This window comes from Falco cherrug, chromosome 2, assembly GCF_023634085.1.
Source record: "Falco cherrug isolate bFalChe1 chromosome 2, bFalChe1.pri, whole genome shotgun sequence".
Classification (NCBI taxonomy): Eukaryota; Metazoa; Chordata; class Aves; order Falconiformes; family Falconidae; genus Falco; species Falco cherrug.
This window is the reverse complement of record NC_073698.1, coordinates 27,179,290-27,196,383: the sequence shown is the minus strand read 5'-3', so window position 1 is coordinate 27,196,383 and position 17,094 is coordinate 27,179,290.

The window sequence follows — 17,094 nt, the reverse complement described above, 5'->3', positions numbered from 1 at the left end:
GAGAGGTTGACTTTAATGAGGGCCCTATGGAATAACAGGCTATTAATTTCCCTAAATGTCACTTGTATAATATTAATATATTCACATGTTAATAAAAGTACAAGCGCCTTATGCACTGCTGATCTGTGATCTGAAACACTGGCATGGATCAGCTCTGCCTGTTAATAGTTAACACTAACCACAGAAACTTAATGTTTATGTCAGCTCTTTTTTTAGGACACATCTGCAGTGAGGTACATTAAGTACACAGATAATGTCCAAGGTCAGCCAGTGATGTCTTTTTGTGTCCAGGGACTGCTACTTCTTTCTGGGAATCAAGGTGCATGAATAGCCAACAGCAAATCCTGTAATAGAGTCAGATGAGAAAGTTACACTTGATTTTAAAGGCGATGAAATTCATACACAACTTATGATGAATACGTAGTTCTGCAAGCACTGGAAATGCAAAAACTTGTTTTCTTAGAGATTTGTGTCTTGTGGCTAATGACCTCTGGTCTTTACAAAGATGCAAGCTCCACCTGAAGCTTTTCTAGGCAGATCAGTTAGAAGGTGGCATGCATATGCATGTACTTTTGTGTGGCTTTTCTGATGCCTAATAGGACTTTTCTCTCTGTGAGGAGGACCATGGTGTTTCTTGCCCTGAGTTCACATGGTCTAATTCCCCTATTTCAGTGAAGTGATTTCTAGTTTACATAAAAATTGGTAATATCAGATTAAACCCATAAACTGTGGCATCTTGGGCTTGATCCAGTTGCCCATAGAGAGCCATCCATGACATTTTAGATGTCATAGGGTACCTGAGACATTGTAAAGTGCTGGTAGATATGAAAAGGGCCTATAGGGTACCTGCAGGTTTCTTACTTGGTAACTGGGAAGCAAGCAGGATGCCTAAGGGCATCTTAGCACTGAGCAGAGCCATAGCTCTCCACTGTCTATACTGGGATCTTAGGCACCCAGATCACACAAGACACCTCCAAATATACACTACAATTAGGTGTTTTAATGACGAGCCAACTCTACCCCTCCCCCCTGCCTTTTTTTTTTAAATTCATTTTGTTACTTAAGTCAGGGATATTGAACTGCAATCTGAAAAGAGTTTTGTGCCTGCAGGGATCTCACTGTGGGGCCAGAAAAACTTTAAGTGCTAAACCATGATTTCCAAATTCAAGCCTTGCTCTGTACCTTTAAACTCCCTGCAACCCTCAACTTCTAAAAGCATATCACTGCATGGGCCAGTACAACCCCTGTTCTTCACTGATACCCATGTCCTTTGCTGATATAATCACTTGGTTATTTTGCTCAGATTATATGTATGTGCATTTTTCTGTGTTCAAGAGCTTGAGCATGTCCTTCAGATTGTAAAATCTGGTCTCAGCTATATAGTGCATTTCCTCACTTTCATTGCTGTGTTCACATAATTAATGAGCCAACACTATTCTCTATAATAGTTACTGATAAATTCCCAGATCAGAGTTTCTCACATTATACTACACATTCAAAGTGCCATTCCAGACATAATTTTGTATTAGATCTTTTCACAGACATACTCTTGGCTGCTGTTGCACCTGTATCAGATGATCTACTTACGAGTACTGGATATAGCTGAGGCAGAGCTACTCTGGTATCCTTACCTGTGGTGTCTTAATGTTGATGTCATTTTCAAAAGATGGGTATATAGCTGTTAGTTAATCAAAACATTACAAATCTGATGCCTGTGTACTCTATAAGCATTTGATACCATCTGTCAGAGCAGAAGTGCTTTAAAGTGAATACAAATGTGATCTGAGCTGATTTTAAAGCACCATTACACTGCCAGAGCACTCCAAAGTGGCCTAAGTATAAATGAAAATCAGGAACTCCATCACAAAGATAAATGATCCCCTAAAAAGATCAATTTCATCCCCACAAAACCGCAGAAGCAACAATAGCAGAGACAGATCTCACCGGGGCCCTCCTGTCTGAACCCTACAGAGCCAGCTGCCGAGCTGACAGCGAGCAGGGAAAACAAACCCACAGCACAAGACGTATCTCACATGGAGATGCTTTTTACCCAGGGAATGTAGCAGAGCCACTGCAGCCCATCTATTTATGTGCGTCAGATGAAATATTCCCAAAGGAGGTCTCTATCTCTTCAGAAGGCACTTTTTTTTTTTTTTGTAATACAGTAATAGATTCAAGCTGAGGATAACCTAAAGTGGTGTAAGAAAAGAAATTTCATTATAATTCAGAGAAGTGGGAGGGTTTTTTTGATCATTTTAGCATCTCAGAGGTCAATGGTTGCTGCTTCTTTTTGTCCCTAAGAGGTAATACTGCTTTTGCCAGCAGTGTCCCCATTTCATCAGGATCAGAGGAAATCTATGAACTGTGTGATAACCTTAGCTAATTCTTCAGAGAGTGGTAACATAAAACACTATGTCATCAGCACTGAGATACATTATCAGAATTATTCTGTCAGCTCCTGAGTGCATCTACACATGCCAGCCTAAGAACACATGATCTGAGATCAGCTTTCCATCTCAACCCTAAAAACGTGGTTTCTGTCACCAACCAAGAGTGAAGAAATAGCAGCTGTTCCTGCATCTTCCTGTGATCTATTCACATTCAAAATACTAGGAAAAAATAGAAGTGGATTCCCTACCAGTTCAGAGTCTGATAATATCAAAGGCAAATGATCATGGGTTAGCTTTGGCCAGAGGCACCAAAGATACACAGAAGTGACAAAAGCTCTTTTTCTTCCCAAAACTCAGCTACACTAATGGCAAGTGCAATTTTCACAGTCTTTTTGATTGAGACAGTGTTTAAATAAATTGGATCTGATTCTGGGAAGTACTGTGAGGAGAATCCTTCACTGACATTGACATCAGATCCTTTGTCTTTGGCATCCCTTGACTGCAGTCAAGGATGCTAAAGCTTAAGACTGATAGGCAAATGACTCTTCACTAGAAGTCCTTATCTCATTGTGGAAAGTGGAGCAGCTTTGCAGTTTTCTGCACTCTTACCCTAAAGCAAGCATATAATATATGCTATGTTATGCAGCCATGCTTCAGACCACTTGTAAGCTAGAATTCCCTTATTCCTGCCTCCGTAGGTTCTCCTTTACAGTCTCTTCTCAAATTTTAAACAGAGAGCCCAGGATAGGGGTGGTTATGCTTTCTTATCCAATTTTATGTCTGTCTATCCAAATGCAATTCTTTTTTGCTATTTCTATTTGCTTCCATCACCCAAGGCGTATGGAGGGCCAGTGCTGCAGTAGGAGAGACAGGTGGCACTTGGAGGACATGACCTGTTTTGTTGTCTCTGATGAGACCTCTTCATCTCATTTCCCAATATCCTTCCTTGTGTGCTAGGCTATTTGAGAACTCTTCCAATGAAACATGCTATAAAAAAGTTTTATTTCCTAAAGATTTGTCATTAACCAATAAAATGGAGCAATATGAAACTCAGCACCGTTGAGAAGACTCGAGGGATGTCTGAGAAAGACAGTTTAGCAGTTTCAGGATGGTGGGTTAATAGCTGCATGCTGGAAATGATTCACTTCTCTTATAACTTTATGCATGTGCAGTTCCATGGGCACCAGTGATTCACATGAGGGACAAGGAAGAGAGAGTACTATAAGGAGCAGTCAGCCACAAGCTGACTGATTTACCCCCATTGCTTAGTCTGGAAGATAGTTTTATTGAGCCAGGTTCCCAATATCAGAATCTGTGAAATTATTCTGTTTGGCAGCTATTTCTTATTGTTAGCAGAAGAGCTATGGAAAATGAATTTATGATTTGGTTTATAATCTCTGTTCCAAGTTGTCCTTCATAAGTAATTGAAGGAGTTCAGCTGGAGCCCGTTTTTCACCGTGCCACAACAACAAACCCGTCACTGCTTAGAGTCTGATTTTTCATGGAATTACTACTCCACCAGCTTTTCACGGTACAGCTGTTTGTTGCTTTCTCATAATTTACACGCATACATATATGCATACATAGTGGTAAGATGCTGGGTTTCTTGGTCTGTAGTCCTGACTATCAGTACAAGGTAAATTCATGTCCCTTGTTATGGTCATATGAACTGTGAAGGACTTGACATTTGGAAGCCAAGAAAACATCAGAGAGTGCTATTTTTGGTCAACCTTTTCAGCTTTGAATGTGCTGTAGTGTAATGGATGCAAAGTCCTCAGCAAATAACATCACAGATGAAGGAAGGATTTGGTTTAATATTTCTGTTGCCTTTAAGCTGAAGTAACTGGTTTTAATCTGTATAAATTTGTTAACAATAACAAATAAGTTATTATTATGCATCAATAATGAATTCCCAGAAAGGAAGTTGAATATATGAGTATTATTATTTTTCCCCCTAGCAAATAGAAGAGTATTGGAATTCGTTCTAAAAATTCAGACTTTCAATGTGAGATGCATACTGGAGCCTTTCCCCCAGAGTAACTTATTCCTATCAAGCCCAGCTCAGTAATGACCAGTCTTCAGTTTTACCACTTTCTAGTTACTTGCTAGACTATCTGAAAGAAGACCAGTTGTCTCAGTCCATCAGCCACGCCAAGTTAAATGGATTAACATAGCACTTATCAGTTCACTTCACAAAGGTAACGGCATTAAATCCACATGGTAGCTGTAAGCTGTACCAGTGGGTTTTGGTAGGCTACAGCAATAACCCCAGGCAGACAGGCACGCTGTGAGCTTGCTTCATTGCTTTGACATATTCTTTGGACAAATGCCAGAGACACTGCTTTACAAAAAGGAATATCAAAACTCAAAGTTATCATTTGAATTAAAGCCAAGGTATCACACTGTTCCATAAAAGGAATTCTTATCAAACTATTGTCCCCATTTTCAATCATGCAAGTTGTGATATTGTGCCTTCTGGCTTCCGGTTCACTAAAGTGCACTGAAGTTATTAGCTGATATCAGAATAATATTTTTTTTTAAATAGTAACATTTCTGTCAATTCTGTATGTTGATATATATCTGAAATAATACTTCTGTGCTTGGTGAAAAGGCAGAAGTCTAAAACCAGAACAAGCAATACAGGGTCCAGGTACAAAAAAATTAACTATGCTAGTGATACACACATTTCAAACTAATTCTAACACTGCTTTATGGCAGAGTCTTATTTTCCTCTATTTCTTATCCTTGCACGGGCAGCAAAGATACAGGTGGGCATAAAGTGACTGCAGCAGAGAAAGCCTGCGCATTGCCAGAGGCCTGCAAGGTCTCAATAGTTGTAAATGTTGCTTCCTTTCTGTTTTTTTCACACTATATCCATGGTAGGATTATAAGGCCAGAATTCATCCATTAAACCTGACAAAGGTATTTGAGTTTCTGTAGTATAGCTCTGTTCTTAACTTGGGAAATAATTATAGTATTTAAAGCTGCCATCTGCAGCTAAGACAGTAACCAGCCCAGAGCCCAAGTGTGCTTGCTTTATAGGAAGTCAACAGTCATATATGAACACACCTCATCTTTTCATTTATCTCTCCCAGCTGTGCATATATATATATATATATGCATATATATAATATATAAAAATATTCTTTCATTCATTTAATCATATTCTGGAAAACACTGAAGCATTTCTAAGAGGGCACTTAATTTCATTAGCTTTTCTGAAAACAAAAGCACAGCATGAACACTTAAGTAGAAAAATTAGCTGGATGCGAGTCAGAGGAGGTAAATGCCTGATACCAGCTTTACAGATGACAGTCTCTTTACAAACTCATCACTGTGGTAACTAAAATTATAGTCACAGCCCCAGTGACCAAAACTTCGTGCTAAGAGGAGCTCGACAGGGTGACTTACTGCTGTGGTGCTTTATGTGTGTCAGGAGAACAGGGCTCTGCCTGAAATTAAACGAGCTATCAAAGCAGTCTGATATGGTGCTGTTCTATTAATCACATAGTTTCACTATGATATTGAACATTGTTCCTCTCTGAGGTGTATTTTGTCTCCTTTTAGCTAGAATAGTCTTGGAAGCCGTGGCTACCCACATATTTTCCTCTCCAGTAGCTGAAAACCCTGGGATTGATTTATTTGCTTCTGAATGTAACAGAAACAATCAAATGCTATTTTTGCTCTGAATAATGCTAATAATCAGCTAGATACATGCAAATTTCAGGAAATCTTACATAAATTTTATAAATTGAGATTTTATACATATTTTAAAGATGTATTGTTTTGCTTTAGCCAGTGGGAATTCATCATCAAGGCCTTGCAATTTAAAGAAAAATAATTTATTTTTTAATCCACTCAGCAATAGTAGTATATATCTACAATAGCTCAGCAGAAATCAAATTAATTCCTCTGACATTACCTCAGTTAGAAGAAATAAAACCCGTACTCAATAAACTTTACAAATCAAACCTCTCATAGATATTTATTCCTCTACTTTCAACACTATTGCTTAAATTTCACCCACAAAATGCTGACATTCATCAGTTGCTCAAGCAAAATGTGTTTACACGAGTAGGTTGCTGCATGGGTACGGTAAGATTTGCATGTAAATACAGGATATCACTGGTAAACTGTCCTGTGATTACTGCAGGAGACTAGGAGTAAAGTAACCTGGTTTGTAGTTCTGCTGCTATCATTGCCAATCCTGTAAAGTGCTGGTTGCTCTCTACACATCCCAAAGCCAAAGCTGTGGTCATTCACCCTATTGGATGTAATGCAAGAAGTAATGGTGGATGTCGCAATTAAAACATTGGATATCAATGCTAATGAGAAAGTGGCAATCATAGCCCCAATGAGCGCTGAGAAAGCAGCAACATGCAGCCTGGAAACAGTCCTCAGTAGCTTCATACAGGAGTTTCAGAGTGGAGCAAAGCTACAGCCAGGGCTGAGCGTGGCCAAACGCGTAGCAGCCACTGCTGCCACGGGTGCTGGTGGTGTGGCACGCCTGCCAGCCTGCACAACGTGAGAGGAGACTGTGTGACCTCCAAACGCTATCACTATATGGACAAAAGCAAATAATAGTATTTTTCACTCAAGTGATAATGTAGGCAGAAAGGGACATAAGACGTAGAAAAATAATCAACATTATATATTGGCTCTAGGCTTTTGTCAATATTGCCATTTGGAGACGGTATAAAGCCTGATTGTAGGGTCATTCAATGTTATTTCACTTAAATGCTAAGTAGGATGGTTGATGATGGTAAAATTACTAGTCATATGTGCATTCACTCAGTCATGAATTCAAAGGGATTTGAATGGATAAAATCCCATCCATTCAGAATAAGTCAAAGGAAGGATATTTGATTCTTCTTGAACGGTCCAAGCTCCATATTTTGGTGAAAAAATTCACACAAAATACTGTTGGAACTTTGGCCTGCTTTTGGGCTTTGGGGCTGGAGGTATTGTTGCTTTTGATTATAAAAAGTGCTAATAATGGAAGAGTCATCAGCAATGACAGTGGGACAGTAGTGGTTAAATACAGGCTGATGAAAGAATTTCATCTCTTATAATATGAAGTCTAATTAGTGATGGTATATTTTTTGAGCTAAATTACTCCCAGTATTTTGCATACATAAGTACAGGAAAATATCATTTAATATCTTCACAGATCAAAGTGCTCTGTGTAAGATGTGGGTACCTGCTACATGCAGAAACGGCAGCTCTGGTTGGGGTTCGTGGTCCCTCTTCCAAACAGCGTGTGGGAGGTGAGCAGAGGTGGGGGGACGGGGAGGGTGGTAGGGGGACCTAAGGATGCAGAGGTGAACCCTGGATGCCTTACAGAGCTGCACTTTTTAAAGAGCAGAGATGTCTGAGCACACACATTTCATAAATTATTTCTACTTTTGACAGAAACAAGGGAGCCAAAAAGACTATGCTTGAGGTTGGCTTTAGAGACACTTTGCTCAGGATATATGATAAAAATAAAGGATATGCTGTGATCGTTTTAGAATCATAGAATGGTTTGGGTTGGAAGGGACCTTAAAGATCATCTAGTTCCAACCCCCTGCCATGGGCAGGGACACCTTCCACTAGACCAGGTTGCTCAAAGCCCCATCCAGCCTGGCCTCGAGCACTGCCAGGGATGGGGCAGCCACAGCTTCTCCGGGCAGCTTGTGCCAGTGCCTCACCACCCTCACAGTGAAGAATTTCTTCCTAATATCTACCCTTTTCCAGTTTAAAGCCATTCCTCCTCATCCTGTTACTACATGCCCTTGTAAAAAGTCCCCCTCCAGCTTTCCTGTAGGGCCCCTTTAGGTGCTGGACGGTTGCTGTGAGGTGTCCCTGGAGCCTTCTCTTCTCCAGGCTGAACAACCCCAGCTCTCTTGTCTTCATAGGAGAGATTCAGAAAGCCCTTTGAACATCTTCATGGCCATCCTCAAAGGCCCTCTTTTGTGGGTCATCTTCTTATTATCCCTATTCTATATGCACTCTAGATGTCAGAAAACAATAATCTCACATTTGTTGCAATGACTTTAATGTACACCACATAATTAATTAATATAATATAATGCTTGTAAAGTGTTTTGAAAACAGAGTGCAAGTGGTAAGGGCTTTTATTGTAATGGATGTCTTAATTTTTTCTTAAAAGACATATACGAGACAGTTATAAAGCAATATTGTGAAAGACAAAGAGCAGTTATTAATTTGATAGTGACAAATAAATAATGGATAGCCATTGTTGGAAGCTTTTTCTTCTTTGGGTAGTGTTATTCATTCCTTAATTTATTACTGCTTTATCCCAAGACATATATGGCTCTTTGCAGGCCTGAGTGAGATGGATTACAGCAGAGGGATATGGGGAGGAGCTCGAAAAGGAGGCTGAAGAGCAACAACACCAGTATGAATATTTGGTTAGTCAAAGAAGAACATGTTAGCCCTTTACATTAATTTTTAGGGTTTTCCTTGTCCTGTTTGGTCCCCATACCGGGAAGGACATAACAATACCAGACCAGCACCAATGCAGCACAATACCCCATCAGTGGAGATGGTGTCTCAGGAGGGAAAGGGCAGGAGAGTTGTCAGGTGTGGGTGGGCATGAGTTTCTCATAAATCCTTTTAGGATGCATTGGTGGGAAGAAGTGGGGCGTACACTATTTAGGAGTCTGAGATTCCTATGTAAAATACAGGTGACCCAGACTGGAAACCATCATTTCTGTGCTGCAGAGTTCTTTAGGCACAAAGGGACAAACTCTTCCTTCATTAGATTAGCTGGGCAAATTTCAAGACTCTTTAAACTACATCTTTCTTTTCAGTCTCCTATTAGTGAAACTTTTTTGTTTTGGTGGTTTTTTGTGGGGGTTTGTTTTGGGTTTTTTTTGTGTGTGTGTGTGCTTTTTTGCCTTGATTATTTCAGCAGGAATTCATCCTGGCACAAAGTTAGTCCTTAACCCTTCTTGCTCTTTAGTCATGAACCCATCTGCATGGCTTGGCCGTGAAGTCACTCTGCTGTAATCCGAGGTGGGTTTACTCCATATCTCTTAGCTGGGAAGCCACATTCTCTAAAGATTCATTTTAGTTCTGATAAAACCCCAAAGACCTGCTCTGCACTCTTTAATCAATAACACACCCTCCAATTCACCAGGCTTTGTAAGCCTAGCTGTGGGGTGAGCTGCTGCTGCTATTTCAGCTTAGGCATCGGTCAGTCTGCCTCAGACCTAGCAGTTCTCAGCTCACCCCAGACATGCTTTGGGAGAGATCAGTTGGTTTTCCCACTTTTTGCATCATGTTTTCTGCTGTTGCTGCTGCTGTTGCCTACTTTTGAAGTGCTGTGCTCCAGTACAAGGTGACAAAAAGGGATTTTTTTTGGTGCCTAGGGCTGCTTGCCTGCCTGAGCCCAAGGCTGTGGTGGGCTGTTGGGCATCGTTCACAGTGCTCTGCATTGCTGTGATGGATGCCAAGCATCTGGGCCATGGCCGCGCTTGGAAACTGCTGTGAAAGTGGCCCTAAGCGACATTCCCTGGGAGCTGGAGGAGATGCATGTTGTTTTAATGTAAACTGGCATATGGATGTGTACAGGTATATTTGGCATCAAACTAAAAATATGTGCTGGCAGTGAGCAGGACAGTAGCTTTCAATCCTGGAGAAGAGGGAGCACTGCCAGAGGGTCTCCTTTCTGGGAAAACTGTTCTTGGTGTGACCTCAAGACACAAGGAAATGCCCACAGAAACCAGAGGGCATCTCTCAGGCCATTAACACTGTGCTTAACGTCTGGGGGTCAGTCAGAATTGCTGACAAAATCAGGTAGCAGGTGACTAAAAGTCAAGCTAAAATCTGTTAAGGGGAAATATAAAAGAATTTCTTCCAATTGTTTGGGACCTAATGTGGTTGAACTGAGTTTTAAATCCTTCTAGAGCATGGCCCTCCTCTTCCGAAGTGAACTTTTCACTTTCTTCCCAATGGTGTTCTTGTTCTGCTCTGAAAACCAAAGTATTTTTATTTGAGGGGAGTAGGGACCTTTAGAGTAACCCAGTTGAGTCAGATGTTCATGCTTAAAATTTTTTCAAATGCTCCTGTTCTTATAACTGATAAATTATTAATTATCTGATAGAAGAAAATCTGTCATTAAATAATCTTCAGGCACAAGTTTACAATGCTTTTAAATTCAAAGTAAAGCTATTTCTTCTGTCATTTTCCAGGGCTTGTAATCTATGTTCCACTAATTAACACACTGTTTGAATTATACATTAGCTCTTATTCTTGCTGCTATATAGCACATTGATTGATCTGCACTTTAGCTTTTTCCCTTTTAGCTGTCAGCCCCTGGGAATCAGGCTGAAGGTTTTTACGTGGTACCACTATGCTCCAGCTGGGGTGATAGCCCCTCTGTCGTAACTGTTTTCAGCTCCATTTGAACAACTGGAGCAAAAGCAATATTTTTGTGCATGGGAATTTTTATCTTTTTTTCCCTCAGTTTTCTGTTTTTTGTTTTCTCTTAGGCTAAAAAACAGCCTGTTAGTGAGAGAGCTCTTGAGGTAGGATGGTTTGTGCCATGCTCTGGATGTAATTAAGGGAAACTTCAGAGTGGAAAAGAGCCTGATAAATCTGATAAACATAGATCTGAGAAGGGAATTAGCAAAGAAGAGGGGTGTCTGTGCCCATCCTGCAACGATGCAGATGCCAGCTAACACAGCACAATTTCTTCTAGAGTTTTAATGGTCTCATCACCTTTTTGTGGGTGCCACATATTCCATGTCTTTTGCAGGTAACACTGCCTACCCCCAGCAGCCCCCTCCAGGGGGAAATAAAACCAGGGCAGCGACAGATTGTGTGTCAAAGATATGTGGTAGCATTTATCCCCACAGACAGGTGTCAAAAACCCTGACAAATTAACCAAGCCTTCAGAATAGCTTAAAGCTCTTTGATCTTCTGCTCTTTTGCAGTCTGGCTTATATTTGGACCGTTAGCATGTTTCCTCTTCATAAAAAAAAAAAAAATTACAAATACTTGCATTTTTGGGTTCAAGTGTACATATATCACGTACACTTTCATGTTTGCACGTGTAGTGCTTGAATAGCACTACATATATAAATGTGAATATATATGCATATGTGAATATACCATTCCAGCTTGTACTAACATGTTTTGGTGCTTTTTTTTTTTAATTCGGAAACCATTTATTTGTAACCAGAAAAAGCTTGCATATGGAGACTTTCTTCCATGGTTACATTTGTATGTACATGCATACACATAGCAACTAAATATTTGTGAAGTGGTTAAGAATTCTTAATTTCAAATTATGTGAAACAGACTAATTTTTACTTTTATTAATTTGTTAAAATATGTATTCTTTCATATTTTCTGCTATCAGGGTTTTTTAATTGCTTTTAAAGCTAAAAATGGACTCTGCTAGGGTTTTCAGTCCACTGAAAATGTAAAAGATACATCGCATTTGATGAAATCCAGAACACTTTCATAATGTATCTCATACATCTTACTGGTGACAGAAGAAATTGAGCCAACAATTTCAACTACTGTAAGATTTTCTCCAGTCCTTCAGTGACTTTTGTTCTTTGAATTCCTTGTAGCCCCAGTGCAGAGCAGCAGGCAAGTGCTCTGCTTGCTTTTTTGCATGTGTTCTGGCAAATCTTCTCATTCAAAGCTCTCTTCTGAGCAAAACTCTTCTATAATGTTCTCCCTTCTCTTGAATGTAACAATTTCAGATTATTTTTTTTCCCAGACACATTTTATTCCCTCTTCAAAACCTTATCAACAGCATGGCATGGATTGTTTAATTTTAAAGGTCATTATAAGTGATATTAAAAAGACTAGACTTGACATGGTTAAGTGCAAAATTTCAGTATGTATTTGTGTTGCAAAGGTGTAGCCTACATAAAACGTGTGAGTACATCATATTATTTTCCAGTCTAGGGTCTAAAGTGTCAGTAATTTGGCATCACAACAGGACATATATCGAATTGGTGGCTGCCTCTTTCTTAAAGTTTTAGGTCGGGTCTACACCAGAAAACTAAACAGTCATCTTCATCTACGTGGCTTTTTGCTCTGTGGATTCTCCAATGTCTGATAATGAGACTAAGCTCATCCAGCAGGCTTTACCTCAGTCCCTTAACTAATTCACATTGGTTCCCTCTACCACATTGCCAATTTGCATAAAATTAATGGGATTTAGTAGTTTGAGATTTTTTTCACTGAAATTGGCCAACGTTGAAAATATATAAAGAGGCAGGAAATTATACACAGATGAGACAGATGAGATTGTCAGCTCCACTTCCATAGGAAATCAGGCATGTAATCTGTAAAATTTGCTTTCTTGTAATATAAGAGCCATTGCTGCTATAACTCCTAATAAGAAAATGCAATCCCTTTTTCTCATCCTACTTGTCGCCACTCATCAGGGGGTCAATGGAGTTTCTGTCATGGCCAAGGAGTCTAAATAAGTATACTTCTGCAGGGCTGAGGTCTTGTCCTTGAAATGAAAACACATATAGGATTTATTTCTTCACTTTCCTTAGGAAGCAGACTTTTATTGATCACAGCAATAATACAGGGCCAAATGCTACCGTCACTGTAAACATGAGCGTCCCTTACTCTTGTGAATATTGTGTTGCACAGTCAGGCTTTATTTTTTTCTCATGTGCTTGTGAAGCCATTTCATACCCCAAAATATCAGTCCGATTTCTGAATCAGCCACATCTTTCTTCCAAAATGCTATTTTGAAGAAAACTGCTTCTGGCCACCAGCTTTTCCTTTTATGATGTGATGAGGGGCTGTGATGTTTCACAAAAAATGTTCTGCATTTGTTGGGAAAAAAAAAAAGCAGCACACAGTAGGCAAGGTTGTCACTGTGTGTCAATATCTGAAGTCACCTAAACCTCCAACACATCAGTGTGAACCACAATTACCGGTATGCAACAGGATCTTCTTGGTGGAAAACACAGCTTTAAGAGGCCATATGTACAACAGAACATTTGTCTTTTTTGTCTAGAACAGGACCACATCCTTGCCAAATAACGGGGCAAAATTCTAGTTAGGGTTATAACTACATCCAAACAAAAAATTGCCTGCTGCAAAAAAACTCCAGTTCAGCAACCAAAAGCAAAAAATGATCAATAATTCATCATATAACTGATATAAATCAGTTAGTGGTTTTCAGTAGCAACAAAATAGTCCCTATATTACCAACAGAAGGAAAACTTTAGATTTATTATAAATTAATCCAGTTCTTAAATGATCAGTTTTATTTGTTTTCATCAGATATTTCTTCATAGTCTCACAAATCTCACCCACCTTTTTGTCATCTTGGGTTGTTCTTAACAGCTTAGATTTTGGCAAACTTTCAAAGGCCCTTGGGCTAACTCCACCTACTAAGGCATTCCTGCTTCACAGGCACCTGCATTTTGTGTCTGCTGGATCTGGACCTGCAAAGACCTGGGATTCCAAAGTTAAACTATTAATTAGTTTCAGCCGTAAGGCTTAGCATAAAAGCAAGGAATCAATGAAATATAGCTCTGGTTTTGCACTGTTGTTTATGTAGATTCTGATCTGGGATTAAATGGCAGAAACACAAGTTAATTATTATTATCTATATTAAAAGTGGAATATCCTTATTTAAGGACTAACTAATATGTCTCATTGTTTTTATTCACTAGGAAAAAAATTTCTGCTATTTCTGCTGCTCTTTCTGTTGGTGTGACCACAATAAATTGTGCATATCACACTTCGTACTTCAATTTACTCTAGCACCTAAAGGCTTCCAATCAAAAAACTCAGTCATATATCTGAAAAACACGTGCTTGCGCTAACTCCATGGTGCAATAATGGAAACTTTCACTAGTGGTGTTACAGCTTCAGTGTTTTGGTGTGCAAGGTACTAGTGTGAGTTCAGAACATTACAGTTAATTTTTATACACATATTACAGAGATGTGCTCCTAAATCAACATCATATAGAAAATAATTTCAAGGTTTTTTCTACTTTATGTGTATAATTGCTTATTTTACTATAACAGCCATCATTGTAATTAAATAATACTCAGTTTAAAGGCTAGTAGGTTGGTATATTATGTCAAAAGCTGACTTATTTATATGTCATATCAACTTTATTCCCTTTAGAATGGGGTTCCCTTTAGAAAATTAATTCCCTTCAGAGATTGGAAAAGGCATAATTATACCTCATCCCATGCTGTCTCATATAGGGAGAGTGAAAATGAAACCTGGAGTAGGGACATTATAGGCAAGAAGACACATATCTTCTAAGACAACAGTTACCAAGCAATATTACTCTAACCTGTTGTAAAACACTAATTCCTGGAAGTATCTTCCTGTTGAGGGTCAAAGAATAAATTCTATTTAATTACAGTCCCCTGATAATTACTTGTTATTTATTTGTTACTATCAGAATTTTCATTTTCTCTCTAACAGCAAGCAGATTTTTGTGTGGTGATTCCCTATCAGCTGGAGCCAATTTAGACAATTTTATAGATGCATCTCCCGACATCTACTCCTGTTCAGTGAAACCTGCATCTACCTTTCCGTTTTCTATAATCAAAAATCCTGTTCCCAAATAACTAATTAAAGGAGGTGCTGTATGAAGAGGATTTCCTGACCAGGTACTTGCTGATGGTTCCATTTGACGTCAAACAGTCCCTGGTCTGGGTCATAACACTGTCTCACACTACAAAAAAACTTCTCCAGTTCTTTGAATGTTACTATTACTTTTGAGTGCCTCATTTCCAAAAAATATGAGTGAACTCAATTTGCCTAAAACAGAAAATGAGGATTACAGCCCTTTTATGACACAAATTATCCTCACAATGCAGAGCACCACAGCAAGAGCTGATCTCCTATTTCAAATTATTCTGCATAAAATATAAATATTTTGTTACAAACATACACTTTTTCATAAAGAAACTGTCACATGTGTCTCTTTAGCATGTGGTTCCCCTAGCAGGCGACCAAACATTTTTCTTTCTTCACCCCTGTATCACTTTGATGAAGATGCTGTTTGTCACATTCACAGGGGTTCAGACAGCTTCAGGGACTTGCACAGTTCCAGCCCTTCACATTTACAATGAGAAATCTTTTCAACAAAAATCTGACGGTAGAATTCTACCTGCTGTGATGACTGAGGACAGAAAAGGATATGAAAATTGCTCTACTTCATGTATTAACTGTCAGTTTTCCTGTAAAATTTGTTCCCTGGTCCAATTTCACTTTGACAGATGGACCCCCATGGACCTGTTTTACTGATACATGACCCATGTGAGGCAACTTCTTTTTGCATGGAAAAATGAGTCTGCCACAACTGACACAATGCTAGCTTACATTTTTGGGGAAAAATAAGTCTGTCTGCAGTAGGTAAGGTTTTCTGAGTCCAGACTTTTCTCACACTTCAGCAGGGAAGGTATCTGTGGCATATTTTAGCTTATCATCACCCAAATTAGCTCTCTCAGTCACAGTGGTTAACCATGAAGGGCAGGTGAATCCTATAGAGTTGATGGAAATTCTAATAAAAACTAGTACTGTGGATTATAAGTGTTCTGAATTTCTGTGTATATTCCTGAATTTAAATTTCCTAATTTAAATTATCCAAATAATTATGACTGTGCTTTCTGTTATGAGGGATTTCCTTTAACCAGAACTAAGCTTGGTTGCAAATGGTTTGAAGTCCTATTAAACCAACGGGCAGAGCAGACTCTGCTCTATTATTTGATGAGGTGCAAAAAAAGAGTACTCTCCTAGCTGCTTCTAGGATTAATTAGTACATACATTACATTATTTTCACATTATTTTTTCTCATCCAAGTTTGATTAACCACCTTCTATTTGCAAGAAGCTCTCTTGCTCTCTCCAGCTTTGATTAGCCAGAGTATTCACACTGCACACATTTTTATTTACACCTGGATGTAAGACAGGTGCTTCTTATTTGCCTTGTCCTGTTTTTGCAGCTTAAATATTTGCCTTCATCATAGTTGCATATAAGCTGAGAAAATTCCTTTTCCTTTTCTTCTTTCATTTTTCTAAAAATTGTGCAAAAATGTGTCTTGACCTGGACTACACTTTCTGCTCATTGCTCTTATTCATGGTTTGCTTATTCTCTTCATTTAAGCTTCCGTGCAGCTTCCATGTCTATGTTCTTTGTTTGGGTTCTTTGGATATTGGGAGTCACAAAAGACATACCTGTGCCACACGCTGCCTTCTCTTCTGTTTCTGATTTCCCCTTGCCTTAGTGCAGTGTTTGGGAAGACCAAATGGCTTACAAGGGCTCATTTTTGTTAATTGTGCCCAGTTCTGACTGCTGGTGTCCTGCAGTCAGGTTAGATTACGAAGAGCCAGCGTATATCCTTCTGTCTTCCTGTTGCCTGGTGTGTTGGATGGCATGGTACCAGTATTTCATACCAATATGGCACAGCACTATATTAAGTCTGTGCCAATTAGTTATTTAAGCATTTTGCTATAGCTAACATTATTTTTTTTTCCTTAGTTGTTCAGTGTATGTGGCAGCAAAGTTAAGTTAGGTATGTGGTACAGGCGGGCTTGCACCAGGAGCCCTCTTCTTTTGGGGTTAGGCTACAATCCCGGTTAATCAGATACAAGCTAATGAGAGCGCTCAAAGGTGATACTCACGTTTTGTGGTTTACCAACCCCTGCAGATCAAAAATGCGTGGATTTATGTCTCAAATAACGA